Raw genomic sequence first — 7,520 nt, forward strand, 5'->3', positions numbered from 1 at the left:
CCTCTAGGTGTTGCAGTACGGTTTAGACTCTAGTGTGATGTTCTGCTTGAACGGATCCATGGATCAGGATATCATACATGTGGAAATGGACTCAATCCAGTCCTTCTAGGATGTTTGACATTGTCATCTGTAGGATTTCTGGTGCTGATCTGATGCTGAAGGGTAATTTGCTGAAGTAAAACCTCCCAAATAATGCAGTTAAGGTTGTGAGTAAGTTATACTATTCATCGAGGGATAGTTTCCAAAAAACGTTATTTGCATCTAGCTTCATGAAGATTGACCTCTTTTCAAATTTAGCCAAGCTCTCATCTACAGATAACATAGTTCATGGATGAACTTTGTGTTTAACTGTTTTGTTCAGCTGGGTAAGATTGACACAAATCATGATTGGTACATTGGGTTTTGGCACTGGGACCATCTTCAAGCACCAGCTTGTTGGTTCTGTCACAGGTGAAAAACTCCTTGCTTCAACAGAGAGTCAATTACCTTCTTTACCTTTGGTAAGAATGGATTAGGAACTTTTCTGGGTGTAAACTGACACACTGGCTTTATTTCTGGATGTAGAGTGATGTGTAATGCTATCTTCAGCTTTCCTAATCCTGCAAACAGTTGTGGAAATTCAGCTCTAAAGTTTTTGGGCTGATCTTCTCGCCTTTCCAGTTCCTCTCTCTGCAAATCAGCTGCAGGTCGGTACAGACCTTCTTGCTCAAGAGTGAGAAACTCTGGTTCTGAATCACATACAATATTCCTGTGATTTCTATCTCTTCATATTGGAGGGTTGTCTTCAGTTCTCCTCTGACCTTGAGTTCTATCCCTCCAGACCTGCACAGTCTTTTTGCACAATGCTGAGGAGAGATTCTCTCCAACCATTGTTCATCATCAGGAAGAACTGAAACTGCTGCACCTGTGTCTAGCTAAGTTCATCTTGTTTCCCTCTACTAGGATATCAGTGTTCCAGTAACTTCTGCTTTGTTCCTGGCTCTCTCCAAGGAAAGGCAGCTCAATACTATGGATATCATCTACTTCATGGATCTTGCCACTTATGAAAGACTCCCTTTGTGTGTAATCTGTACAGGCTTCGTTTTAGGGCACACAGCTTGAAAGTGGCTTATCTTTCTGCATAAATGGCATTCGGCCTCTTTGGCAGACAATTTTCATGCCTGTGCTTTTTCTTACCACACCGATTACAGTGAGCTGGGGCTGTTGATGGGCACACTTCCTGTCTCCCCTGCTATTTTGCGACAGTTTTTCCTTTTCTATATTTGACATATTCTACTGAGTCAGTTGGTTTTGAGATAGGGCTCTCCCTGTCACATCGAACCACAGATCAACTGTTTCCTGACCTCAGCTTGTCCACTCAGTTGGATTGCTTTGCTAGAGTTAGATCATCTCTCAATTGCAAGTGGGTCAAACAAGGCATCATCCAACACTCCCACGATGATTCTGTCTCTGATCAGTTCATCTTTCAAGCTCCATACCCACAGTTCTCTGCAACTCTATACAGGTCGTTTATGAATGCAACAACATTTCGCCCTCTACCCGTTGAGTACTTGTTAAATTTAGCCTGCTCAACAATGGTATCCTTTCTCAGATTAAAGTATGTATCAAATGCTTTGATTACTTCATCGTTTGTGACTTTCACCTCATCAATACGCTGCATGATGAGGATGTCATCCACACAGTCACTCATTGCATTTAACAGTGTACTGACCTGCTCACTGCTCACCTTCACAGCGAGGTTCGATGAGGTGCAATATTTAGCAAATCTCCGATTTGAATTTAAACTATGCTTGTGCTTGGTTGAGGCCTGCGACTTTCTCGAAGCTTTCTGGTATGGGTAGAGATGTTTCCAAAGCTATTCTTTCACATGCTGCCACCATAAAATATTCTTGCTTTTTAGACTAATACAAAATACCTAACGAGTCTGCAGAGGTAAATAAAGCAGGAGCTTTATTGGAGCATGTTTTTCTGCTCTGGTTTACATCTTCCACGAGACTGTACAAGAGATGAAATCATGATATTACATCACTTCTTGTGATGATGTACACAGTGTCAAATTAGCATATTAAATGGAATTAACCCATTACACTACAAGTTTTTAGGATCTGGAATTGTCTGCTTCAAATGGAGGTGGAAGCAGATTCAGTGGTAACTTTCAAAAGGTTATTGGGCTAAATACTTGAAAAGGAACATTGCAGGGCCTTGGGGAAAGAGCAGGCAGGATGGGACTACTTGGATTGACCCTGCAAAGTGCTGGCACAGTCATAATGGGTCATGTAGCCTCCAGGGGTGTTGTGCCAAATTGAGGTGCTGGAGCTCTAAGAAAATGTGTTGGACATATCATTTCTAAATCTACCTTTATGTTGTTTTCCAATGTATTAATCATTTGGGTCCCCAAACGTCAGTAAAGCTATGCTTTTTAAGAGAAAATTATTAGTGCTGGTAGGCATTTTATTTTGAACAATGTGGTAATTTGAATTATTAGTCTTTAGCATAGCTAAAATAACAGTCAAATTATTTAATGCAAACCTATTAAAAACATGAATTACTTCACTTACTTTTGATTGGGGGATGGTATGTAAAGGAGGAAACTGCATCTCTTGATTTATATTTGTAACCTAGACCTGGGTGTACAGGGTACAATTTCAAAATTTGAAGATGATGCAAGAATTGGAAGTATTGTGAAATGTGAGCAGGATAGTGATAGAATTCAAGAGGATATAGACAGGCTGGTGGAATGGGCAGACACCTGGCAGATGAAATTTAATGTAGAGAAGTGTGAAGTGAGACATTTTTGTCAGAAGAATGAGGAGAGGTGACATGAAATAATGGGTACAATTCTAAAGGAAACACAGGAGCAGAGGAATCTGTGTATAAATCATTGAAGATGGCAGGGCAGGTTGAGAAAGCAGTTAATAAATTATACTGATCCCTGGGTGTTATCAATAGGGGCACAGAGTATAATAGGATATAAGTTATGAATCTTCATAAAACACTGGTTCAGCCTCAAAGGGAAGGATGTGAAACATTTACGAGAATGTTTCCGAGGATGTGAGATAGATTGGTGAAGCTGGGGCTGTTCTCCTTAGAGAAGAGAAGGTTGAGGGGAGATTTGTTAGACATGTTCAAAATCATGAGGGGTAGAGTAAATGGGAAGAAACTGTATCAATTGGCAGAAGGTCGAGAACCCTAAGGTGATTAACCAAAGAACCAGAGGCGACATTAGGAAAAACCTCTTTACGGAACAAGTGGTTTGGATCTGGAATACACTGCCTGAGTGTGTGGTGGTGACGGATTCAATTGCTGTTTTTAAAGGGAACTGGATAATTATCTGAAAGGAAAAGATTTCACAGGGCTACAGGGAAAAGGTGGAGGAGAGTGACCAGCTGAGTCGTTGTTGCAGAGAACTGACACAGAGGCCATGTGCTGAATGGCCTCCCTCTGTGCTGTAACCATTCTATGATTCTAGTATAGATACATTCAAGGAACTTTATAAACACCTGAGGAAGAAACAAGCTGAAGGTTACCCTGATAATATGATCAAGAAGGGTGGGAGGTGGAACATGAATGCCAATATAGATGAAGTAGGCCAAATGGCCCATTTCTGTGCTGTAAATTTCATGTAAAGCTGCCAACACAGAATGCAAACAATATACTCCGTTTCAGATCCTCAGGCCATTATAGCAAAGAAATTAATGTTCAGGGGCAAACACAGCAGGGTGTTTGGGGATATTGATGCCTCTTTAGATCCCAGGAACCTTGAGCTTCAAAGACACGGAAAAGCCTGATCATGAGGAAGCTGTGTGAAGGGAGTTGTAAGGTCTGTATTTTTTAAAAAGTCAGGGAGCTGTAGAGGAGGGTTACTGCTGATGCTGCTGCTGCACATTGACTCAGAGACATTCAGCAGCAGCAGCATGAGGCCTGGGACCCTGGGCCCTGTCTTCCTTTCACCACCTCTTAACCTTCCCAGACTCCAGATTCACAGCCACACGGCGAGTTCTGCACGTTCCGGTCAACTCTTACCATCCGGCATGAACTCAAATTCCAGGATCTCGTGGCCAAACTTGCCCTTGTGCCCCAGATAATAACATAATGTCCTTTTAATGCTCTTTCTCAGCTCAGCTTCTCAGGCTTCCAAATATAGATGAGTTATACTGAAATGAGGATCTCTAACTGGATACTGATAACTGCACTGAAATTCGGGCAAGGCAGGGAGAGAGCAAATTGCACAACCTTCCCCTTTCAGTTTATTCCCAAAACTGAGACCAAAACACAAGTAGAATTCACTCAACATGGCCCCCTCGCTGGCCACCTCTGAGTTACAAGTTGCACAGTCCCATGTGGCTGTGAGAGGATTTCCCTCCAGTTCTGATTGTTATCATCAATGAGACAAATCCCCCTGCATGTGTTACTCCTGGAAACAAGTAGCTTCAATATTGGAGGCAGTGAGGATTAAAATCAACACCAATCTTACAGATTGAAAATCCAGTCAGACAATTAATGGAGTGGATTCCACTGAGATCAGTGGAAAGAAAAATCAAAGGGGTGTATAATGGATGGCCAATCAGCAAAGGAGACTTTACCATCCAGCAGTGAATATCAAAGCCTTTAATAGGAGGTGCCAGAGCAGTGCTCTGGTGCACTCTGGCAGCACTACACCTTTGGTGGCCTCCTTCTGTGCTGTCTGATTCTATGATGCTAATGGGGGTTGATAAGATAGCTGCCAATGGTAGGGGAAAGAAGGAATGTGCAAGAAGCCAGTGACAAGTAAATGAATAATTCTGGGGGTTATAGGACTGAAGGAGGCTGCAGGAGGTTGAAGAGAAAGGAAAAGCTATGGAGGTTTGATGTTGTTAGGAACCATATCTCCAGGAATTACATGCTTTTTTTAAAATTGGAAGGGCATTGAATTATTTGGACACTTTCTTGGGAACTGGCCTTTTTTTTGAAGGCAATAAGTTCACTTTGGACTGTCTTGTCTAAGAAGACGCCTGACTTCGGCTAAATGACCAGCAGGGCACCTGAGGAGATAAGAGTTATTTGTTTACTTGAACTTTAATAGCTAGAGGAAAAAAAAAACTATTCTTTCAGAAGTAGAGTCCCTGGTGATTTTGCTGGAAACCACCTGACTGAGAGGTGTTTCTGTTTCCAACTTGTGTTTTGATCTCAATTTTGGGAATAAACTGAAAGGGGAAGGTTGTGCAACTCATTCTCTCCTTGCCTTGCCTGAATTTCAGTGCAGTTATCAGTATCCAGCTAGAGATCCTCATCTCAGTATAACTCATCTATATTTGGAAGCCTGAGAAACTGAGCTGAAAAAGAGATCCCAAGGACATTAATTCTGCTCTGTTTTCCTCCACACCAAAGCATCTTTGGAAAGAACTCTTAGACAGCTACTGTGACCAGTGATCTGTCTTCACATGCAGAAACACCAAATTGACAGCTCAAAACCCTTCAAATTTTATCCTTTTTCATAAAATTCTCTTTTTTGCCAAAAGGTGTTTTTCCATTAAAATTCAGTCTCTGCAGAAGTCCTATTTGTTTTGTGTGTGTGTGTGTGTGTGTGTGTGTGTGGATTTAAAGGGGTATATGGTTACACTTCCGGATTACAAGTTGTATGTTAACCAGTGTTAATAACTTGTTTTTTAAAAGGAAGTTTTGTTTCCTATAAATCAATCATCCTGAGTTTGTTGAAAGAAGCCTGCTTTAAAGTCTCTTTATTTTGGGTCTAACAATAGCGAAAGTAAACAATTGGCCATTTTGGTGAATGAGTTAAACATTTACACTAATGATGCAACCTGTGGAGTGGTGGGGCTGGAGAAACTGTGCACTCCTCTCATAAACTGTGCATTCCTCTCATAAACTGTGCACTCCTCTCATAAACTGTGCACTCCTCTCATAAACTGTGCACTCCTCTCTTCCCAGTCATCACATAGATTGGGGGCTCGTCCGGGATATCAAAATGCGGACAATGGGTGATTGGATGCAGAATAATAATAATTGGTAAAGGATAAAAGGACAGATACCAGTGTCTTATGCATTGGTAAATCAAACTGGCTTTGGAAGTTGCTAAGACTTTTCTGGGAGTAGAAGATGTAAGAGTAGATTATTTAAAATCCTTTTGAAAAGCTAAACTGAGCAGATAAATTGAAGGTAGAAATAAAAGTAAGATTCAGTTGTAAATGAAGCAGCTTGAACAGGAAAGAGAATTGGCATTGAAAAGGCTTGACAGGAAAAGAAAAAGAAAGAGCAGAAAAGGAAATAGAAAGAGCATTTAAGAAACTAGAACTGGAATTTCAGACAAGGGAGAAGGATTAGAAAAGAGAGGCAAAGGAGGGAGGGAAGGAACAAGAAAGGGAATACCAGCTTAAAAGGCTGGAATTAAAAATAGAAGCCTCAGATGCTGAGGTAAGTTCTGATGATGAAAAAGCTACCCCCTACCCAAAGCCCAGTAGGGAGATATTTAAGTTTGTACAAGCCTTCCAAAATTTGAGGAAAGGTCTGTACAGACCTCATTTCATTTGAGAAAGTAGTTAAGCAAATGAAGTGGCCAAAAGAAAATTGGACACTGCTCCTGCAAAGTAGGTTGACAGGCAGTGCTCATGAGGTTTATGCATCACTTTCAGAAGAGGTTTCTATGGGCTATGATGCAATAAAAAAAGCCTCTTAGTGCAATTGAGTTGGTCCCTGAGGCAAAACAGCATGCGCAGACCTATATTGAGTTGAGGGTAAAGCAAAGTAATTTTAACTGTTGGGTATGGGCAATTAGGTTAGATGCTACATATGAAGCTCTTAGGAAAACAATTCTCCTGGAAGAATTAAAAAATTCACTTCCTCCAGTAGTTAGAACACATGGTCAAAGACTGGAGGGTTGCAACAGCTAGACAGGCTGACCATTATGAGCTAAATCCAAACCCTTTTTCTTTCACCCCCACAAACCTGAGAAGGATAGAAGATGGAGGGTGAAGGGAAGGCAAGTAGCCAGGGAAGAGAAGGGACAGTTGGGAATGTCCCAGGAAATTTCTCCTCAGACCAGGAAGAAAGGTGCAGAGGGTGAAAGTGAGATTCAAAGGCCTAAGTGTTTCCATTGTAACAAGGTGGGAGATCTTTATGCAGACTGCTGGAAGCTGTGGGGGAAATCCCTGGCACTTATTGGGGCACACAAAGGCGATTAAGGAAAAGAAACCCTGACTGAAAATACAACAGATCAAGTTGCAGCGTTAACTACAACTGTGAGACTGAGTATGAACACTGCTGTGAGTTCACGGAGGTGAATAAAATAAACTTTTATCAAAAGGAAAAGTGACCCCAATCCCTCAAATGAGACAGCTAAACCTATAACTATATTAAGAGATACGGGAGCCACTCAAACTTTTTTTGCTGGGGAAAGGCATAAATTTTCCACCAGAGAGCACATCAACAGCAAACATTTTAATAAATGGTATTGGTGGTGAGTATATACCCAGACCTTTGTACCAGGTGCACTTAGAGTGTGACCTAATGTCTGGGACAGTGACGGT

This window comes from Carcharodon carcharias, chromosome 18 (assembly GCF_017639515.1).
Source record: "Carcharodon carcharias isolate sCarCar2 chromosome 18, sCarCar2.pri, whole genome shotgun sequence".
NCBI lineage: Eukaryota > Metazoa > Chordata > Chondrichthyes > Lamniformes > Lamnidae > Carcharodon > Carcharodon carcharias.